The sequence below is a fragment of the Lepisma saccharinum genome, chromosome 4, assembly GCF_977018435.1.
Source record: "Lepisma saccharinum chromosome 4, izLepSacc3.1, whole genome shotgun sequence".
Lineage (NCBI taxonomy): Eukaryota > Metazoa > Arthropoda > Insecta > Zygentoma > Lepismatidae > Lepisma > Lepisma saccharinum.
This window is the reverse complement of record NC_139232.1, coordinates 6,366,920-6,389,880: the sequence shown is the minus strand read 5'-3', so window position 1 is coordinate 6,389,880 and position 22,961 is coordinate 6,366,920. Positions and strand designations below refer to the sequence as shown.

General features: G+C 40.3%; 1 protein-coding gene across 1 annotated transcript in view; it reads left to right on the top strand.

Moving 5' to 3' along the window:
* Positions 1-842: 842 nt before the first annotated feature.
* Positions 843-22,961, top strand: part of Samuel (SAM-motif ubiquitously expressed punctatedly localized protein) — a 683,747-nt gene continuing 661,628 nt past the window's right edge. Inside the window, exon 1 of the mRNA XM_083120258.1 lies at positions 843-1,422. The gene's annotated coding sequence lies outside the window, so the exon portion shown is untranslated. The remainder of the gene's footprint in view (positions 1,423-22,961) is intronic.

Below are 22,961 nucleotides of genomic sequence, written 5' to 3'. Positions count from 1 at the left end.
TAAATAAGTCCTTGTTCAGGGCCCTGAAATTGACATTTTTATTTTCATTTTTACAAAATTTTGAGCTTCAATATTTTGAAGCAGGCCATTACTACAAAAATGTAATAAGTGGTAAGAAGCTTCAGTGGTATGCTCAACGGAAGAATGAAATGTATCAGCTAAATATGTGAAAAAAAATTTAGAACTGAATTTTCAGGAACAAAATATTGTGTACTGTTAAGCTACGAGTAAAGAGGAAAGGGGAATTCCACTTGAAAATAATAAATCACCTTAAGTATCAATACAAAACAGTCTTTCATTTCCAATCCAAGCTCGACGTGTGGGGTGCCGGGTTCGAATCCCAGCCTGGGCATAAGTTTTCTTTGTGAGTATCCCTTCATCAATTTCGTCATATCGTCACTCATCATCTTCTCGATTAGCCAAAAATGGCAGAAAAGCGAAGTAAAATAAAGAAAATTAATTAATCAGTCAAAACAATCAAAGCTAGAAATAAATGCATATTTACACCAATTGGACAAATCTTCTATTATTATCGTTGCTACCACTTAGAGATTAGAGCACTGGTGCGCCTCTCATTCTCACTTGGCACTTTCTATCCCTAATTGTGGGGAAGCGCACATCGTCGCAAATTTCCGAAGTGCGAACACCCACTCGCAACTCCCTTCCCCTTCTCGCAGTGGCCAATTCTTCCTTCCTGCCCACAGAGGAGCCGTGCCGTGCCGAACCGTGCAAGTCCTCCACGTGAGCGCATCGTTCCAGTGCATCGGGTCGAACGCCGGAAGCGCAGCGGGAGCTGGGATACGTTCGTCACCTCACCTTCCGAACGCGGACGCTCGGGAAACTTCGTGCACGATCGTGCGAGATCGGCACGGGCCAGCAGACAGCTTCGCGGTAAAGACTGCCAACTTCAAAAACCCACCTACATCAACATATCGCTTCGAGGGATATATTTCCTTTTCGCGAATTTTTATTGTTATTATTTCGCGTGTGCGGAAAGTAGTGTTGATCGGAATCGGAAAGTTACGTTTGTGATGCAGTGCTTCGTTTTGTTGCATTTGTCGACATTGTAAAGGGATAAGCAGTGAAGTTTTGTAACAACTTGTCGTTTTCATTACTCAGTGACTCTGCCTTGTGTATTAATGGGGCGTGGAGGGCACAAATACATACACGCGATTCATAACAGTGTAAGCTGGTTTTAGGCGGTGCGAGTGACAAACAAGGAACGTCTTGACAAGAGGAGCGTGAGAATCAACAGAAGAAAGGGCGAAAACATCAGCTGGTTACGTAAAGTTCGTACAAGTACTAAGTTTCTCGTTTGACGTCGGTTACTGTGAAACATGTGTTTACAGCTGTTCACGTGCTGGTAACTAGTTTTGAGTGGTGCCGTTACGGGAGCCGCGCAAGGGACCAACCAGCAGTTTGGTAAGTAGGTCACGCTGATTTGTTAGCTTATTAATTTGACCTTAGCAATTTTTATTTCACTCTACAGGTGTCATTCAGGGCTCACCGCACTGTCTCGGTTGAATGACAAGGTCGCACTTTCAGAGCAATTCATGGAATGGGGTCAGTTCCTTTACGGGAAACCATTATTTTGTGAAAAAATGTAGGTGAAGTTAGTGCAAATTTTTGCGTGGAAAGAACAGGAATTTGTAGAGTTTTGTTTCAAGTAAGTCCACTGTATGCTCGGATAGGTTGATCGGGACTGGAGACTGGGCCTACAGTTTAAAGTGGAATCAGGATCATTATAATGTCTCCACCGGGCATCGATCCCTGAATACTTTGGCGTCCTGAAGTATCATGGAAGCCCGGGATTGGTTGACCTTTCTGGATTTTTCTTATTAGCGAGCGAGAAGGGATTGAATAGGATGTTATCGCCAAGGTAAAACCGTCGATGTGCATAGGTGAAAGTAAAAATAGATTTTTCGTGCATTATTTCGCCTTGTTGATCGAGTCCAATGTACTCAGACAGGAAACAGCTACAGTGGCATTATTTACACTGACGATTAAAACGTTTGATTGGGTTTAAGTTTGTTTAATCCTCATTGTGCACATATCGAGACTGCGCCTACAGTCCAAAGAGGAATCCGAACATCTATGAGTGTCGAATCCGGAACACCTTGATTACAAGACGACGTGTATTTATATTTTTTTAAATACCATGCCAAGTTAAATCAACGTAACAGGCAATGAAGATGACCTTATGAAATAGAACCCAAAGACCGGAAGCACTGCACCACGACGTTCAGTTGGTGTCGTTGCACTTGCTGCCAGACGCGGATCGGTGAGGTCATATTCTCCCTTAGACCCATCCCGATATTGTGGGAAGGGGCACCAGAAATAGCTTCCACCTGCTCAGATGCATTGCACATTGACCTTAGGCAAGTTACAAGATAACTTTTTCAAACATTAATTTTATGTTAAGTAATTGCGAAAATTCCCCATTCAAGAATAATGGTGTTGACATTGACGTTGTCAAGACATTGTTTTATAAAGGTGAATTTGATAGGGAAATTACTTGTATAAATAAAGCAATTTATGTAATGAATTGCCAAGGGCCTCCCCGTCGTCGCCTTGTAATCAAGGGGTCCCGGGTTCGATACCCGGTGGAGGCACATATAGTGGTCCGGATCCCACTTTAAACTGTAGGTCCAGTTCCGATTACTGTGCACAAAGTGGACTTGAAACACCAAATCAATCAATCAACGTAATGAATTGCCAGCTTGGCGTCCGGGCGCGTTAATTGGTCAACTTTCGATCTAGCCACCGAAGGTTCCGGGTTCGAGTCGCGGCCTGGGCATGGGTATTCTTTGTGAGTGTTCCATCATCAACTTCATCTAATAAACACTCGTACTCATCATCGCGATTAGCCAAATGTGGCAAAAAAGCGACGCTAAGTAACAAAAATTGTGTGATGACTACGTAACAATGGTTAAATGATCTACACTCAAAGTTGAATTTTAACAGTTCTTCCTTATAATCAGAGGGCTCTAAGGATCAGACCGTATTTGACTGCTTTTGATCCATTATTTTGTGTTTTTCCTTTTCTTTCCTTTAATAGTTCAATCTCTCCTGCAAACACGTAAAGTGGATTACAAGTAACGTCTGGATAAGGGCGTATTTAAGGGGTGTCCAGGGAATCAGTTTTTTTTTTACAAATTTTGCCTACCTTAACTATACGTAAGGTAGATAATACGTGCTGTTATATCACTATCCTTATGCCCTATTTTTCATGTAATAATAATATACTAATAATTTATTTGGATGTTTTAATTCTTACTATTTGAATTAAATGTATACAGTTATAATTATTTTAATTGAAAGGGTCGGGTGTAAAACATGGTAAGTGACATTTTGGTTATTAGAAGCTATACTGTAGATAAATTGTTTTCATATTGTGTTTACCAATTTCAGAAGGCTCCACTGAGTCCAATGCAAATTATATGACATGGCAATTGCACTTGAAAATTGCAGGATGGCACATTTTACTTTGTAACGCAAAAATTACCAAAATGTCACTTACCACCCTTTATTTTAAACATTATTATTGTTGGGCCTCCCTGATTGTGTAGTGGTAACGTCGTCGCCTTGTAATCAAAGGTTCCCGGGTTTGTTACCAGGTGAAGGTTCATATTGGTTCGGATCCCACTTTAACTGTAGGTCCAGACCCTATTAGCCTATCTGTGCATAAAGTGGACTTAAAACAACAAATCAATAAATCATATTATTATTATTTGAGACACTTGGTTCGGAGCCACCCGAAATATATTTCTAGATTCGTGCCTGAATGATACAGGAAAACAGGAAATACATATTTCAATACCAAGAAACAATAGAAGAAACCTGAGGTTAAAGGAAAACTTCAACATGAGAGGGAAAATAATCCTGTTAAATTATCTAACTTGTTTTGTATGTTGGTTATTTTAGCGTCTCTTTGCTGCAACTTTCTTTAATCACGACAATGATTTGATGAAAGGATATTCACAAAGAACACTCTTTATGGTATTTTTACATGTCTATTCCGAAACTCGAACCCGGACCGTTGCAGGCAAGCTCGAAAGTCTGCCACCGAGACCTCTCCGTGTTGTTATGGTGAAGTGTCGAGTGAGCAAATAATCTGCACGTTCAACTGAAAAGCAAGACTAAGAAACGTGAAATTCAATGGCGAATCGACAGGAACCGAAGTTGCGGAGGAGACAAGCTGAAGAAAATGAACGGCTCCTAGCGGAGGGTGAAGTAACCTTTGATTTGGAATTCCTGAAGGTTCATATATTTCCTTGTATGTCACTTCACCAACCTTTGGTTGGAATGTGTGGTTAACCGAAGACGTAGAAACAATAGTCTCGGCATGGGCGTTCGCGTAAAATTTTCCAAGGGGGGGGGGGGTAGGTGGGAATCGAAAATTTTTGTTCTCGGGTGACGTCATGTTTACGTGTCATCATAAGAAACATATTTCAAAGAGGAGAAAGAAGTACATAAAGGAAACCTTATAGAATAAGAAAGTGTGGGAAATATAAGATGTAAGGGTAAAGAGAATAGAAGCAAAGCAGACAGAGAGAAGAAGATAAAAAAGCGAGGCAGAGAGGAAGGAAGGATAAGGGAGAGAGGTAGAGAAGGAAGGTAAAGATGCGAGACAAAATAGAGAAGGAAGGGAAGAAAGAAACGAAGCAGAGAGAAAAAGGGACACAAAGCGAGGCAGAGAGAGGCAAGGGTGGATAAAGAAACGAAGCAGAGAGAGAGAGAGAGAGAATATGAGACAAGATCAATCCAATCTTTTCTATCCTTACCGATTTCCTTTAGGTCCATCTTAACATTATCCCACAATCTTCGTCTTGGCCTTCCTACAGGTCTCTTACCATCAGGTTTCCCAAAAAATTCTTCTTTCCTCTCCCATTCGTGCCACATGGCCTGCCCGCCAAAGTACTCTTTATTAAATTATTCCAATAATATCTGGACATCAATACAAATTGTGCAATTCTCCATTATGTAAACTCCTCCATTCACCTGTCTCATCAACCCTTTTAGGTCCAACCATTTTTCTAAGTATTTATTTTCAAACTCTGTTCATTTACGTTCCTCTTTTAATGTAAGGGGTCAAATTTCACATCCATATAATACTACAGGCAAAATTACTGTTTTGTATACTTCAACTTTTAGTTTCTTATATATTATACGAGAAGATAACAATTTATGAAGAGAAAAGTAACACGCATTTCCTGAATTAAGTCTCCTTTTTATTTCCTCTGTTGGTTAATCGCGATGGTGAGGATGAATGGTTATTTAAGAAAGGGACACTCACAAACACCCTTTCCACCGTCAGGATTCGAACCTGGGACCCAGTGTTGAGATCGTGAGTTTAGTGGTAAACGCGCCGGTCCACAGCGTACGAATTGGCTACCGCTGACTGGGTATAGCACTTAAACTGTCGGATAGACAGGTAGCAAGGACGTGGACGCCTTTTGATAACACTATCATTATTCTGACGCTCCACTTTCAGATGTGCTGAGGTCATTTATGGCTCACGTATGAAACAGGCAGCCCCGTGAGGACTGTGTGACACTTGTCTCTATTCTACACGTGGAACTTTAGTTCAGTTACAACTGGAAGTGAAGATAAGCCACGTGTGATACTAAAACTCCAAGGAAATTGAGCATGTACCTGTGGGTGTTTAAACATTGACATTATATACAGTAGGTCTATTATTTCCATCCGACATCTTAACGCAATTCTAAAACTTAACGCCCCATTGAGACGCGGGAAAACGTGGCAACGGAACTTCTACTGAAATCAAATGGTGTAACGCCCACTACAGGGAAATCCGCGGAACCGAAGGGGGAAATTCCGTGCCAGAAGTATGCAGGTTATCGCTCATTCAGACGCCGGAAACGCTTCTGTTGGGTTATGTGGCCGCGTCTCTCCGCGTTTCAGTGGGCGTCAAGCTTTAACCAGTATCTTGTATTTTTCTTGTACAGCGTCACTTTTCTGCTACTTCTGGCTAACCGTGACGATAAGGATGATTAGTAGGGCTCGGAAATTGATGAAAACCCCCCCCTTTTTTTTTACGAGTCTTGAAAATAATGCCAAACCTAATGTCAGTCCTTTTCCCATAATTTAGAACCAGAACACATTGTTTTTACACTTTTTTGATATTTTACGGCGTTTTTTGGCTTGTAGATCATTTTTTAGTATTTTTTGCCGCCTTCATTGCACTTTTCTTAATTTTTGAGGTTTATTTTTCATCTCCCCTGTTGTTTCGTGAATTTTTAATGCATTTGCTAGCTTAATTTATGTATGTAAATTTCCTGACATGGTCTTTATAGCTTAGCAAGTTCACTCTTAATCGAAAATACGGCCAATTTTTAACTGAAAGTTTCTCAATGGATAAAATAAATAAGTGTGGTAAAATTAATTTTCCTCCAGCACTTAAAATATTTTTGTTAGGCTCACTTTCCTGGCCACTATAATCGCTTTAATCTACGGTTTTAGTCACAGTATAAAAATAATATAATCTGATGTACGCGAAATACAACTGTATATTCAGATGTTGACCGAGTATTGTGTATCGTGGAACGCCCACTCTGAAAGGAGGTGAATGACTTACACAGAGAAACCTTGAAGCAAAAATAAACAAAAATTTCATTAACACCTGTTTTTTTCCCCCGTTTGCTTCAGATTTTGTCTAATTATTCAATTACTCTGTTGCAATTCATGAAATAATCAAGCTTTCATTTTAAGTGCGAAAATTATTTTTTGGTAATTTGTTTTACCATTTTTTGGTCATTTTTTTAGATTTTTAAGGTCATCAACTTTCGAGCCTTAGTGATTGATTGATTTAGTTTATTTTACTTCGCGTTTTGTGCCTCTTGGCTAATTTGCGAAGATGGGGATGAGTGATGAAATAATGAAATTGATGAATGGACATTCACAAACAACCAAGCCCGACCGGGATTCGAACCCGGGACCCTTGGCGTCGCAGCGCGATGTGCTAACCACTCGGCCACAAGGTCGGGCCGAGCCCTAGTGATTAGATTAAATTGATGAAGGGACAGTCAGGAACACCCATACGCAGGCAGGGACTCGAACCTATGACAGTCTGTAAGAAGTCGAATCCTGAGTAAGACATGGATGTTTGTATTGCCACGAATGTGAAAATAGAAAATGTGTAAAACTGACATATGAGAGAATTGAGAGATATTGACAAGGGAAACCAACGCTTAAATGTTTCTTTATAAAGTCTCCTGGGGGGGGCGTAACAACTTTTCTCCTGAGTCCGCCGGAATATGGGACCACCTACCATCGCGGAGGAAATTGGGGAGCTACGAATTAGCGTAACCCGGTCATGGAAAACCTATAACAACGACTAGGGGTTCGTCGTGCTGACCACACGTCACCCCAGGGTAGATGATATCACACCTCTGGAGTCGGTAGGTAAGAACTGCCCTTCACGGGCACGGGTTATTATTCATTTATTACATATGGACACAACGTTTCGATCTTGACCCCAATCATGGACGACCGGAACTGGGGCAAGGGAGGGCCGTACCCTTCCCATGGAAAATGAAAGTCATGCAAACATTATATATTTCATACATATAATTTCATTTCAATCACAGTAATATGTGTAACTTCAAACTGAAGCAATGTTGTTTGAGTGATTGATTTTGTGTTTTAAGTTCACTTTATGCACTGATAGGCCAATCGGGACTGGGCATACAGTTTAAAGTGGGATCCGAAGGACTATGTGCCTCCACCGGGAATCGAGCCCGAGCCTCCTTGATAACAAGGCGACTACGTTACCACTACGCCATCGGGGAGGCCAGCAATGTTTTTTGAGGGTAGAAGACTATTATGAGAGAAATTATGCTTCGTTTGTCTCCTCCTCCACCCCCCCCCCCCCGAAAGGATTCTGCGGACGTCCATGACCTCACTGTTTATGTCAACTTTTCTGCGGCCGTCCGTGTGCGTAATGTTTCATCGAATATGCCACCAGCAGCCATTCTTGTACCGTTTTCCTTCAGTAGTATTATCATTGTTGCTTTACAGCATGGAGACCAAGCATTGTCCATAACATCTTGTTCTCTACCCACACTGCACAATGATGCATTTTACCGTTCATGTCCAGAAAATGTTTTCCACGTTTCAGTCACGAGTGCATGCATCACCCTTTAGAACGGATGTTTGCATTATTTGTCCTGTAGCTAATGCCATTGTTTCAAACGCGACCTGACAATTACTCACACGACACAAAACAACAGATAAGAGGCAGTTTGCCTGCCTGTGATTTCATATATAGGCCTGTGATTTCATAAGTGCCAAGTTATATGTAGGGTGACCATACGTCCCCTTTTGTCCAGGACAGTCCTGATTTTGAGGCGTGTCCCGGCCGTTCCGTTATAAAAACATACAATTTGTCCAGTTTTATATAAGTCTAGAACTTAGCTTGAAAACAAAGTCTAAAGTTGAAAGACATTTCATGCGAGGTAGGCACTGCTGATACATTTTACAGTACCTGCTGAAATAGGAAATTAGCTATAGTGGAGCAGAGAAATTTCAGTGGGTTCTGCTGCAGAGTACACCCATGTCTGTCCGATACTCAAAGCCGTATTTCCAGAATTACTAATAAGGTAGCGAATGATTCTAGTTCAGAAGACGAAACAAAATTGTTCTATCAGTGACAATGTGCACGAGAAATCGTACATCTCCAAAAAGACTGGAAAGAAATCAAGGTTTGTCGGATAAATAGATACAGATTTTTGGTAAGTTGAAAATGGGACAAATAAAGTATGACGTCCTTCTGAAAACTGCGGAAATGGTGTTATACTTGTCCGGTACATCCACCTCTATTGAGCGTGCTTTTTTCAATCATGAACAATATGTGGAGATGTGAAAAATCTTGGTTACCAAGAATTGCGGGAAGTTTTATGAACGGTTTGGTGAAGAATAGAGCTTTTTTCAAGAATATTAGTCATTATGATAAATGCTTTTGGCATTCCTCAACTTCAGCGTAGACCTAATAGCAAAGTTGATCAGGAGGGAGCAAAAACACCATGTAAGTTATTCTGTAAAAAAAAAAAAAGTAAAAGTAAAGTGCTCCCCTGTGCTTAGCACCACGCCATGAAGGCGTATAGGGGGTGTGGGGGTAACGCCCCACACTTTCTTGATCCGGTCGTGAGTGGGGGTGATGTGATCAGCATCACGCCTCTGACCGCCTTTACCCCCCAGGGTTTCCCCCAGGTACCCATGTCATTCGACGCTGGGTGGGCGCCGGGGCGCTTCCAAACGTTAGAAAGGTTCCCGGATTTGAACCGGCCGGGGGGCAGGGGATCGAACCCGGGACTTTTAGCATGGTAGTCAGACGCGTTACCGACTGAACCACCGCGGCCACTGAGTAAGTTATAGTGAGCGTTAATTATAATTAATACCTTTTGATAGAGAGGATCATATTTTATTTCTTGTTTATATCATTTATGTGATCCATACTTTAATAAATAATAACATAGTAATAACACTAAAACTTTGTTTGTCATTTGCGATCCACACTTTAATAAATTACAATACAGTATTAATGATAATAAAAATTAATAATACATGTATAATTAGACCTTTCAGATTTTTCAGGAGTAGGATAAAGTGACCTCTTTGGGATGTCCCGTTTTTGGGTTAAAATATTATGGTCACCCTAGTTACACGTGTGGTCAAAGTTCAAAGTTCCCTCTATTACGTGTGGGAATTCTGGGAAATTAATAATAATCGAACTGCTGTTACTCAACAAGAACTTATATCGATAATTCTGACAGTGTTACTGTCGATATTCCTTTGGACGTTTCAACGTTTTAGTTTAATGATTTTATTTAATTTATTTTGCTTCGATTTCTGCCACTTTCGGTTAATCGCGAAATTGAGAATGAGTGATGATGAACACTCAAAAAACATCCATGCCAGGATTCGAACCCAGGATTCCTGGCGTCCTAGCGCGCTGTGCTCACCCAGGTCGGCGGGTACATATGAATTACTTATATACAATCAGATAATTAAATAACTACCAACAATAACATTATTATTAGTATTATTACCATCTAGCAATAAATGTGATGCATGACATGGAGCTATTAAGAATTACACATCTCACATTTGCAACTTATCAAGCATTTTATGTACGTGACAACATTGACCCTCACTACGTGCCATGAAAATACGTTGTGTATTGCATGACTGACAGGGCAATGGAGCACCAACTTTGTGGAGACCTACCCAATGAAATATTTACCAACATACAGGGTGCGGCAGAAAAACATGATGATTTTAAAAATTATATAACACAGTCGGTCACTGAAACTTTTCCTGTGGGGTTAATTAAAATTCAAAATGTACGCCGATAAACCACGTTCCTTACCTGAACTAGAGCAGCGATTCAACACGAAGTATCCGCCATGCCGAGAAACATGCTGCAAAATGCGATCCCGACTGACTCCAGCATTGTTTGAGTTCCTGTTTTAAGTCCACTTTATGACAGTAAGGCTAATCGGGACTGGACCTACAGTTTAATGTGGGATCCGAGCCACTTGTGCCTCCACTGGGTATCGAACCCGGGATCCCTTGATTACAAGGCAATGACGCTACCACTGCGCCATGGGGGAGGCCAACTCCAGCAGTGTGTGGACCAAACTGGGCGCAATTTGCAAGATATTATTTTCCGCACTTAATGTTGGTGTAAATCATAAGGCTAGCACATGAATAAAGACTAACGCTTTTTATTTACTGTGTTATATTAACAATTGTCAGGTTTTTCTGTCCCACCCTGCATAAAACGTCGAACAAAAGTATTTCGATGTGCAAATGGAAGTAAAGGAAAACAATGAAGGGAATTGCAGCAAATCAGACTAATGTAATCTCTGTTTATCTGTATTTACTGACTGAAAATCTCGAGGCGAAAGTACCTATTCGTTCCCTTGCACTTGCAAGGTTCAACGGCTTCGAAGGAAGTGCCGTGCGTGATTTCTTGGAATTAATACGAATGTCAAAATCAGTGTATCGTGAACTTCATTAACATGGGGCAGTAAAATTCAAGAGGTGCTTTATGGGACGTAAATAACTCTATTCGACATTGCATTGTATTGCCTTTCCGCAACTAAGTAAGACTTAGTAAGTTTTAATCAGAGCAACAATTGTGTTGTCGATGAAGTAAATATTTCATTGTTAATAACTACAGTGAAATTACCTTCGACTTTCATTGCGAACAGCCTAAGGGATGTGAACAAGCACATTTCAAGGATTTGGGGGCCTCCCCGCTGGCGCAGTGGTAGCGTCGTAGCCTTGTAATCAAGGGGTCTCGGTTTCGATACCCGGTGGAACCACATAGTAGCTCGGATCCCACTTTAAACAGTAGGTCCAGTCCCGATTAGCCTTTCTGTGCACAAGGTGGACTTAAAACACAAAATAATCAACATTTCAAGAATTTTATCATCATTCAAAAACAACATTTACGTCTATGAAACGTTTATTGGTTGAATTAAGCTAATTTACTTGGCTTCTCTGTCACTTTTGGCTAATTCCGACCATGATGATGAGTGATGATGTGATGAAATTGATGAAGGGACGTTCACAAGGAACACCCATGCCCAGGTCGGAATTCGAACCCGGGACCTCTGGCGTCCTAGCGCACTGTGATAACCACTCCGCCACAGAGGTCGGCGATATGTGAAACCCAAAGCAATTTGAAGTTTCCTTACTTCGAAATCCTATGAGCATACCTCTGTGAATTACGACTTTATTATACTTCTTCATGTGACGATTTGAATACTATTGAACTTTGCTGGCATAAGATGAAAATAGGAAAAACCACTTTGTCAATGAGTCGTCAAGGCTAACTACGCTTTTGGCACCAGGAGGAAAAATTGGATTTTCATTTAACTTGATTTGATTTGGTTTAGCGTAGCTTTTCTGCAACTTTTGGCAAATCGCGACGATAAGGATAAGGTATCAATATAACAATTAAAACTGCCTGGCGAAATGAACAATACATTAACGATATTTCAACAGAAAGAAATAAAATAATAATTGTCCACAAAATACACACACACTCAGATGGCACTGCAATTAATGGAAACCTTTAAGCCACTTTATTACACTCTGTATGTAACAGTATTGTGTCATAGTGTGACACCTTCTTTTATACAAAGAACATTATTTAAAATCAAACAATAAAAATGATCACATGAAGACTCGCAGCATTCACTTGATGACGGAAATGATCAACAATAGATATTGGTCCAATCCGACGAAAAACAAAATCGACGACGAACTGGAAAACTAGTTGCTTTATCGTTTGTTAACGTTAGGTCAATGTTACTGCTTGCCCCAGCTCTTCCTCTATAAATGGGTGAGTTGTTTGGTTGATTCTCCAGATTCAAATTTAGTTCTGCAACGAGTTCCTCAATTAAGATTCCCTAATCGTTTGTGGTGTTGCTGTGGTGATGATAATGATGAAATTGATGAAGGGACACTCACAATGAACACCCATACCCAAGCTGGGATTCGAACCCAGGAGATAAATATTGGAGGTCGAAGAAAGCTTGTTTAGTTCGCATACTTTCCTAGGGTACAGATATATTGGTGACACAATTACGAAGAGGCCAGAGAAAGTCCAATCGAAGCGCAGGTGGACGGTCAGATAGCTGAATTCAGGGAGGGTACACAACCAGAAATTATCGAACATGAAAACAACTAAGTATTTGCCAATCTGTCATCTTTTGGCATTAGGTGACACGCCTAGTCGAGAACTCAAGAGGCATTAAGGGAACACAACTGACTTCCCTCGCAATCCCATTACATACGGGTTATAAATCATCTCCTGCCATGATATCGTATCGGTTGGCAAGGGTTTTGAATGTTCTTGGTGACAAATGTATACTCAGAAATAATTTCAAACACGATCCTTCGAAACAACAGATGCCGGATCGGAGCAAAGTGGACGAACTCGATCCAGTATCATGCTGCGGAATATACAAGGGCTGAATAAAAAGTAGTAGCAACACTGCTATAATTCGTACCAGGCTCAGTCGGCAAAGTAAACACCAGATCCATTGCTTCAGTATAATCGCCTTCCATGTCGACCACCTGCCACACTTGTGAAAGGCGTCGTACACGTCCATCTCTGTTAATGTCGCGCAGTGACCCTATGGCACGGATGAAGGCTTCTCTTCTGTCGTAATGCTTTCTCCAAAGTGGTTCTTTCATTTTTGCGAAGAGGTCAAAATCACACAGTCGCACGGACTCAAATCGGCTGAGTGCGGTGGGTGTTTCAGTACATCCCATTGCCAGTTAACGCAGGAGATACGTCTAACCTTCGTTACCAGCTACGGCAACCCAGTTGACTCACAGACTAACGACTCACACGTGACAACAGGGTTGCCTCTACTTTTTATCCAGCCCTTGTACATCCGTAATCAAAGCTCTTGGCTGTGTGCATGCTTTCATTCAATTCAACCAGGAAGAGATACGTTCATTATAATTGCATATTTTAGTGGCATATTTTGTTGATTAGCAACCGCAACTGTCCTGAATTTTGGCAGCAGAGACAAACAACATGCACTCACACACTGACCATACAACCACATAAAGATAATTATAAAAATACTTCTCGAAAGATGTCAATTAACGAGAATTTATATACAGTATCTCTCACATTTTTTCATCTTATATTCACCCAGAGTTAGGGTTAGGCGACTACTGAATGACACTGTAGAATATTTAAGTCCTTGCTGTGACATTTTGTGAGATACAGAGATATAAATACAGTTCTGTTTATTCTCTACAATGACAAATTATGATGAAGTTACATTATAGGTGGTTAATATGAAGTAATGCACAAACTGTCTATCTGAATTAAATATACAGCATATATACCTTGTAGATTTTTTTCTGAAAGCACAGAATATGCCGTAAGCATATAAGATGTAACACTGGAAATATAATCTGTACATTTTTCGACATATTAAAAACATTCTGTTCTCGTTTTGTGTGTGTGTGTGTGTGTGTGTGTGTGTGTGTGTGTGTGTTTGTGTTTGTATGTGTGTACACATATAGACTATGATATTGACATCAAGCAGAGTTGTTATAGGTCCAGGAACCTATAAATTTTAATGGATTCTATTGGGTTGCGCAACAGGACCAGAATCTCTTTTCTAGCACAATTTAAATTCGGTACAAGTTGCGTATTGTTTCATTGGAAAAAGGTTCCAGGACCGTATTTAAATTGACCCGGAAGAAAGGTTCTTTGACGGAATTTAGTTGACTGATTTGCTTTATTTTACTTCGTCTTTTGTGCCACTTTTGGCTAATTTGCGAAGATGGGGATGAGTGATGATATGATGAAATAGATGAATGGACACTCACAATCATCCATGCCAAGGCCAGGATTCGACCCCCCCCCCCCCCCCGGAACCCTCTGCCGTCGTAGTGCGACTTGCTAACCCTCTGCCACGGGGACGGCTTGACCGAATTTAAATTCAGCCGGAAAAAAGGTTCCTGGGCCGAATTGAAATACAGGGTGTCCGAATTGAAACGCCCTAATTTCAACTGTCTGTAACTCCACAAGTATATGATTCTTTAGGACTATGTTTATTCCTTAATGTATAATTCATTTGGATGCATCAAATTCATGTGGAGTTACAGACAGCTGAAATTTGAGCGTTTCATTTCGGACACCCTGTGCTTTACAGACAAAAAGTTATCTACGGTCCAGAACCCATTTACTCTTGCTGATTTTCTCTCCTGGACCGGAATTGAATTTATTAAAGAATTCCTGGACCTTAAAAAATCCTGACAAGAATTCAATGACAAGGATTCGGTTGTAGGTATTTCGGGTCAGGCACACTAATCAGGATTGAACCTTCAACGTGGAATCTGAACCACTGTACAGGAAACGAACCAAGGATCCTTTTGTCTTAAGATGATAGCATTAGTATTTTTTGGTGGAATAGAATTATTTCTATGTTATTTGCATCAAAAATGATTACAGAAAGAAAGAAATTTGCTTTAGAATTCATTTTCTCGGGCGACATGGAATGTTTGACCTACATAGAATGCTCTCCCTTTGTGTCCATCAGTTAATGTTATTGTCTTGTAGCCAACAAGTCAAGTCTAGTAAATCTAATTCCGATAAATGTATTTGTCCTGCACGTCGTGTTATTCTTTTACCATAAGGGGAGGGCCTGCTGAAACATTTTTAATCGTTGTAATATATTTTTGTCAATAGTTTTTTATAATACTTAGTCATCTCAGTTGGAGGGGCAAGTGGCCTGTTGCCCCCCTAGCTAAATCCGCCAAACGCTCCTAGTAAATCACCTTCGTTTGGAATAACAATTGCTTTTAGACTTGACTTTTGCTCATTTATTGGAGGATCTACAAGATAACACAACTTGTACAGTCACGGACACTTCTGGGTTGTAACGACCCCATCGGAAGTCGATGCTATTATTACAACCCTGAGGTGTCCGTCACTGTACACCCAACGAATTTTCCATGAAAATGTCAGTAAGCAGAGGACAGTATCTGCTTCGCATCAACATAATATCTTATAACAACACAGGATACAGAATAAAATGGTAATGGACAATTCGCCTACTATTTTTTTTGCCGTTGGGTGTACACTATGTATGGCAGTGGGGATTGTTTCTCGTTTGACTCAATATTCATAAAAAAAGAATGTGGCAAAATATAGAAATGATTGCATACGAAGAGAGAACTAAATAAAACCGTCGCTACTAAGTTCATGGTCACTCTACAAGTGTGTGTGTGTGTGCGTGTGTATTAGGATAAAATTAATTGTCAGTCGATAAATCGGTGCATGGCGACCAATCACTTTCACTGCTGAAGACTTAAGAAGGTCTGAACTCCAGACGTCGACCAGCACTAATCTATGCCACAGAACGAAATGTCACTGTACAGGGAGGTCACAAAGTGGGCATCCACCCCCCACCGACTTCTCCGTATTTTCGACACTACGGTGGTTATGGTTGAATGCTTGATATAGACACATACCTGAGTTTAAGTGTCCAGAACATCGGTATGGAGACCGTGTTTTTCGTAGCACGGCCGAACTCTGCACCATATTTTGGCACACTTCGCGATGCAAGTGTGAATAACACCTTCTTCCGGGCGGTGACGTTCGCCTCAATACGTTCTGAAGGGCCTCCAAGAAGTTCCAGAGGTGGCTAATCAATGACACAGGTATGTGTTCATATCAAGTAATCCAACTATTATCAATGGGCCAGGGACTTTATGTCCTATAAAACTGTAAAATATGTATGTAATTATGTCATATAAATTGGAAAATATGTCATGAAAAATTACAAATATGTCGGAAAAATGCAGAAATATTCCCAGTAAAGCCAAAAATATGCACAACACTACTCTTGAATTTCTCCCATACCCGAGAGAGTAGAGTAGGGGCTGTAATGTACCGAATGTTATTTTTACTTTTGACTGATTTTTGTGAAAAGCGAAAAAGGCAAAGAAATGAGAACGAAACTAATTCACTTCCCGTGCAACAATGAGAGAGAACATTTTTCCTCAATAATGATTGCATGGCTATCAATTGTCGGCGGGATAAAAAAAAAAAGTGAGGTATTATTGTTCTGTACTAAGAAAAGACGGTACCTTTCTTCCTCCGCAATTTCCATATCCTGCAATCGACAATATGAACTATCCCTTGTGCTAAAGCTACGAAGAAAAAAATATGAAATAACCGATTATGTGCGAGAGAATTACGAAATTATACAGAAATATGTCTTAATACAACAAAATTGAAGAAATATGTTGTAGAAACGCGAAATTGGTGAAATATGTCAAAATATGATTTGTCAAGTTTGTCTGTTTCGGCTGATTTTGATCAGATATGTAAAGATCTCACCCCAATATTAGGTCCGAAGCCAAATGAAAAATATGTTATAACATAAAGTCCCAGGCCCTAACGTAGTATTGAAAAGAAAAGGGGTTACGCCCACTTTGTGACCACCCTGTACGCAAATTACATTCTACGTTTCCATATATGTGCAGCTTTATTAAAACTTCCTATTGAGCAAATTTGTGTCTTCTTCACTTAACACGATTCTTCACTTCACTCTTTTGCTTAGCAATTCGTCCTCTTCATTAATCACGTGCTAAATAAGCGCGATGGCCCGACGGGACGGGATTACCATTACATATGGTTGAAGTCGACGAAAAGCTTGCCGTTATGCATCAACGTACAAGAAAACTCGCGTTATTAAACGAGCATGTTCTTGAAATTGAACGGAGGCGAGGTTGAGAGGCGTACAAGCCATTGGAGACATTAGTCAGTCTCTCGTCAGCAGGGTACCAAGTTGATTATGCGACCCTCGCATGTAATTATATTATAAGAAGAACCATCTGCCAAGATATTCATGCATTCACCCACTTGTTTACGCAATAACAATAAATCATGCGCTTGCAAATCTCTTGAACTGCAACCGTAGGAGGTGGGATACTTTCAGAGCGCCTGAACCGTGGTCAGAAGGGAGAATTATAACATATTGAATAATTCATGTGCAGTTCTTGCCCTGCGCTATATGCAAAGTATGTAGTGCAAATGTACGAGCACTGTTATATATGTTGCGTGGTTGTTGGCGTCAACTGCCTGCTTATTTTGCCTGATTAATTCGCCCGAGTCGAAAACGCTGCTCTTCTGCTTGTAATCCTGATCTTTTTTCTTCGCGTCTGTACCTTTCGTGGACAAATTTGGGTAAGGGAATTCTGTTGTCGGCGGCAAATAGGAACCTTTTTTTGCTTCCTGTGCACATTATAGTGTGCGTGTGTGCTAAATAAATATGGCAAGGTGAGCGATCGCTTCTTGTCTTGCCCGAGCATCATATTTATGTCTCTTCGGACGCGTGAACGAAATTTCAATCCCGTGCTTGAGAGTTCAACTGAAGCGACCTGTGAAACAATTTTCTCTTGAAATTCCTAACGAAGCGATATGCACCAGTCCAGGAACGTGGCGTGCATTTAAGCATTGCAAGTAATGCTTACAAATAGGCACTGGCGTACGCAGAGGGGGGGCTGATGGGGCTCTGCATCCAAAATTTTGAGAAAATCAAAATTTTCAAATGAAAGCACCAAAGCACTCATGAAAACCAAAGCAGTAGCTGAAACCCGGCTTTAAAATGACCCCTAATTATATTGCCTTTTAAAAAACCTTTAAGACAAGTGTTAAATTTGGAATTATGAAATATTTTAGTGTGTACCCCCCTCATCCACTAGAATGCAGATATGTGATATCCACCTTCACAATTCCACCCCTCTGAAAAAGAGTCCTGCGTACGCCAGTGCAACCCCTGGGTGTGTGGGATGGACATTTTTTCGTCGGAACGGTGCATTTTTTAAATCCCGTCGTTCGGGACTGGCAAATTGCTCAGAAATACATGTTGTGATAAAACTTCCTCACTCGTCCATCTACATTTTGCAATACAAGAGATAATCATATGTTTCGGCCTCCCCGATGGCGCAGTGGTAGCGTCGTCGCCTTGTAATCAAGGGGTCCCGGATTCGATTCCCGGTGGAGGCATATAGTGGTTCGGATCCCACTTTAAACTGTAGGTCCAGTCCCGATTAGCCTTACTGTGCATAAAGTGGACTTAAAACAACAAATCAATCCAATTCATAATCATATGTTTCAGCAGCCCTTGCCACCTATCCTAAAACCATCAAGCTCGCCCCCCCCCCATCCTTGAGGTTTACACTAGCGACACTACATCAAGGTTAGAACTTCAGATACGCTATTGTATCTACACCAACGGCCAAATTTGATATATACAGGGTGGGCACAAAGTCGCTTTCCTCAATATATGAAGAAATCAAATCTTGGGGAAAGCGACTTTGTGCCCACCCTGTATTTAGCCGACCTCCGTGCCACGATCACGCTACGACGCCAGATTAAATTACCCTAGCCTTTTTGAAAAATTCAAAGTCCTGAATTCGTAAATTTGTCAACATAGCACTTCAGAGCCATCAGATAATATCCAACTTAGCAACAGTTTTTCTTTCTAAATGAAAACGCTCTTGTGATTTTTCTTCATTGATTCACATTCCATGAAGTTAGAAACCCTAAACCAGTAATACAATACGCAATTAAACAAATATCGTAATTTGGAAATAAAAACTATGTTTTTTGGAAACACTGAACTGGTTCTCCACCACCTGGAGAGAATTGACATCATATTTGAATGCAATGAAGCAAATTTCTCTCAATTTTAGACGAAATTACAGTAAAGATACCTTGCACAATACCGGACGATTCTACAAAGTGCGTCTTTTCCTTGATCTGTGGCGAAAAATGGTTTTAACTCCGACACAATTTTCATTCAACTGAGATCAACTTGTTTTACGGAGATTCATGTTAGTAATCTCCTGGAGCAGTTGGTTAGACGGTCGTCTTGCTATACTTTTTGGGGAAGAACGAAACATCGTAGGTTCAAATCCCACCCTCTCCTGATTCTTCTTATTGTTATTCACCGAGTACGAAGTGTTGTAATAAGATTATGTAAAATCACTGTAAATATTTATGCGATGCATACCTCGAGGAATGTTTCTGCTCATCTTCTTGATTTTTCAGTGATTGGCAGGATTTTTGGCAAGACTTCTTTTCATTCAGTTGTCAGAAGTTAAGTTAACACACATTAAGAATGTATATGTCATAAATATGTGTTCTTAAACAGGATGTTGTAAACAAGATGTCCCAGGTTTGATATCAGGTGGAGGCTCATTGCACAGCGGTTCGGACTCCTGTTTAAACTGTAGATCCAGTCCCGATTAGACTATCTGTGCATAGACTTAAAACAACAATACAAACACACACACATATAAATACAATGTTCTTTGTTTGTGATCTTCACTGCGGACCTAAAATATACGTCGGATTTTCCATGATACAACCACAAATTTTATGCTATATTCAACGTTTGAAATTACCCACCTCAGACTTTACATCGCATGTTTCTGCACATTTCAAGTTATGTTTTTCTTACTACGAACTTGAACAACAAATTGATTTTTTGTATGTTACAGTCGCATGAAAATGTATTTAGAGAGCCGTTTACGAAAAACGAACAGATTGACTAATATAAACCGAAATAACGGAAATAGTGGACAAACGTTTATCATAATTCCATAAAGAAGGTCCAAAATACATGATAATTTGTGAAAAAGTTAGCCACGCCAGTTACATGTTAACCAGGTTCTTCCAGCATTGAATATATCAGGAAAATCAGTACCGTCTCTTGATCCGGTGTTTATTTACCAGATCTTTGCACTAGCCACATTCCACATATTCCAAAGTAGGAACTCACTCATACCCTCTTAGCAGTTTACCCGGAAGGATACTTTGCTCGATGAAATGCAAGGCGGAGTACCTGAATAGCCGCTGGTTGTAACATGAAGGATGAGTTTGTAACCTCTGTTCTTTCATCGCGTGCCACCGACCTCTTCCCTGCTTGCAAACATTGAAATTAAAGAGCCACGACAAACCTCCCAGATATTCCCCTCCCTCCCGCCTTCTTTGCTTTGTTTTGAAGCAAGAATGTGAAAGTACAGAGCTTCATTTCTTTTCTTCTTTTTGCAGGGAGGGGGGAAAAGTCACCTGTGGCTTTCATGACAAACAATTCGAAAGGAATGTTTTTCGCTCGTGGTAAGCTCTTTCTTGTCTTTATACTTCCTTTGTTCCCCTTAGCTGCAAGATAAATGCTTGGCTTCAATGTGATCGTGGATTTCCTTGACCACTGGTTGATAAACTTTGCTTCCGTGGCCTTTGTTTTAATTGCTGTTTTTCTTCTGTTGCCGTGCGACATTCTATGAAGAGCTTCTAAAAAGAGCTCTGCCCTAACAAACATGGAAGAGAGCGTTGCAAATGTATTTACAAGGGTTTGACCTGGAAGCAGAAGTTTCTGGTGTACCATTGTCTCGGTAGTGGATATGAAAGGTCAAGGACTCCACGAGAAAGAAGTGGGCTTAACCTTCATTCCAATTCAATATTAGAAAAAATAGCATCAATTTACAAGCAGAGGCTTCAGCCCCAGCTATCCATACAAGATATCTCCACTGGGGAGGAGAAGTGGCAATATAATATGTTCTTTCTGGTAGAACATTTTCTTCGACCTACCTCTGAATATACACAGGGTGCTCAAAAGTCAGTACTCAGGCGACTGCCCGGTGCGCCCCAATTGGGTAGAACAAAAACCTTTTTTTGGTTATATAAGCGTGACTATTTGTTTTCAAGAAGTTGGGATTTGTGTAGACAAAAATTACTCGAGGTTACTGCGGCACGCAGCAATTTTAGCTAGGGATTAGTGTTATTTTGATTTCATAATGCATGCTTTAAGTATTAAATAAGTACATACCTACAATAAACGTGTTCTTTAATGGTAAAACTTAAGGTATTTAAAAAGTAAGGCTATAATTTTTCCTCGTTAAAAACGCAAATGAATGGCATGGTCATCTTTTTAATTGAGGGATCCTGAAAAGTAGAGGGAGTAGGGTCGAACGTTAGGGGCTGGTAAGGTAGAAATTAGGGGTGGGCGGCAAAAAATCACCTTGTCCCGATAATTTTTTATTCTTAGGCTGCTTCTGGTTTATCGGAAGAAACGAATGTCAGTGTCGGATGTTACAGATCTGTAATATGTGAAAATAACTACAAATCCGTACAGATCTGTGCTAGAACAAGCCACCCCTATCAAAATATGTACCTTTTCGTTCTATACACATGGCACAACGACAGTTCGTCTATCGTTTGCTTATCGTGTGGATTGCTTGTCGAGTTGGCGCTGGGGTCTAGGGATACTTTTCTGAAAACATTTCCACTCTGCCAAGGTAATTTTATTTGCCTTCTACCAATATTGCAACATAAACATACGCTGTTCTTTTGTTTATGCTACATTGTTCCACTGACGCACTCAGCACACCTGGCCAGTAGCTGGCACTTCCGTCGGGAAGCAATAGCAGTTACTGCAGTGTGGGCAACCATTACGACAATAATTGTTGTAATCCTTACAACATTGCATTCCATTTCCTTATTTTTTCTTTTGGTACACTGACTTTTAGAACACCCTGTATATGTTTATACTGATATAGTCCTACAGCATGCATGTTCATGGTCACCTTCTTTTAACCTTTGACTGTGTCCTTGAAAATATATATCAGGGAATTGAATAATTATAACACCAAATTAAATATTTATATAGACCTTCACTAGCTTGAAGCATAAAACACTTTATAGTTCTATGGCGAGAAATTTCCGCACTGTGACACAAGTGTTCACAATCGTGGCTTTGTGAAGTTCTAAATAGCTTCTACATTTTATGTTATGCTTATTTTTATTATTCGTATGTACTTTGTGCGTGCGTGTTTGTGCGCGTTAGTACTGTAAAATTGTCATTAAATGATTTATGGTCTGCGGTAGACTAACTTCTGATCTTGCACGTTAAAGAGTAAAAATCTGATATATATTTGTCATAATCAGACTTTTGCCCTTCATACATGGAAAAAAAGGACGTGCCTAAAAGCAAAATATACAGGAGGTTAGATAAAATAGAGAAAAAAATGGTCGTGACTGCTTTAAAAGAGATTGTTTTTAATTGTAGTTAAAGAATACCAGTTGCATTACACAGAGGCTAATCGAGAATTCTGCAATTTGACCATGTCAATCCTTATTTGCGCTAAAACATTCGGTACAGAAACGGTGCAAGGCGATTCCGCCCGAGGTGGCTCGAAATCCACTGCATTCGTTTTTTGGAATCTTCAGTGAGTGAAATGACTGATCCTTGAACAACGACGGATAACATCTTGCCAAGTGGCAGGACAGACAAAACTTTCTGTGGTAACTTTTAACCAGGAGCGTATATATTCCAGGCTATTTAGGCTATCTGCGAAGCCTGAAGCCTAGAAAGTAAAATACT